Genomic DNA, 651 nt, shown 5'->3' on the forward strand with positions numbered 1-651 from the left:
CTAATTTTCAGCCAAAATACATGCAGTTGCTTGAAGGAAAAAAACAAACCGTAACCTGTATCCTTTAGTTTTGACAGCACTTACCTCCTTATGTTTTTGTTTTTCACTCTGTACTTTTCATGCAAGTTAAGACATTCCCAGTTTCTACATAACAGTTGTGGAAACAGCCCTGATTTGAAGAAAAAAAAAAAGAAAACGTTTTGTTTTGTCATTCAGTGTCCATTAAAAATGTCGGCCATTACTTCACTGTACAGAAAAGGCCTCCCTGCCTTCACAGGTAGACTCCTAATTTGTGTCTTTAAAGGGTTGCTTGATTGTCTTTTATTTCTGTTCTTTTTTTGTAAAAGCGAAACTGTATCATATCAAATAATTTGTATTTTTTTTCTTTTTTCTGACACCATAATTTAAAAAAAACAGAGGTGCACACTGTCATAACTATATGCAAGGCCCTATTCGAGGCTATGTATAGAGTAGACTGTAGCTTTGATAGAATTATGGCCGTTGAGAAGGTGATGAGAGCTGTTAAAATAATGGCTAAAAGGACACAGTTGGAATTGGATTAAAAAAACCAAAGATCGCTCCCGTAGTTTCTGTTATACACTTTCGTATTCTGTAATCTTCCATAAAATTAAGGTTTTTAAACATCTTTAT

Source organism: Oryzias melastigma, linkage group LG3, assembly GCF_002922805.2.
Source record: "Oryzias melastigma strain HK-1 linkage group LG3, ASM292280v2, whole genome shotgun sequence".
Classification (NCBI taxonomy): domain Eukaryota; kingdom Metazoa; phylum Chordata; class Actinopteri; order Beloniformes; family Adrianichthyidae; genus Oryzias; species Oryzias melastigma.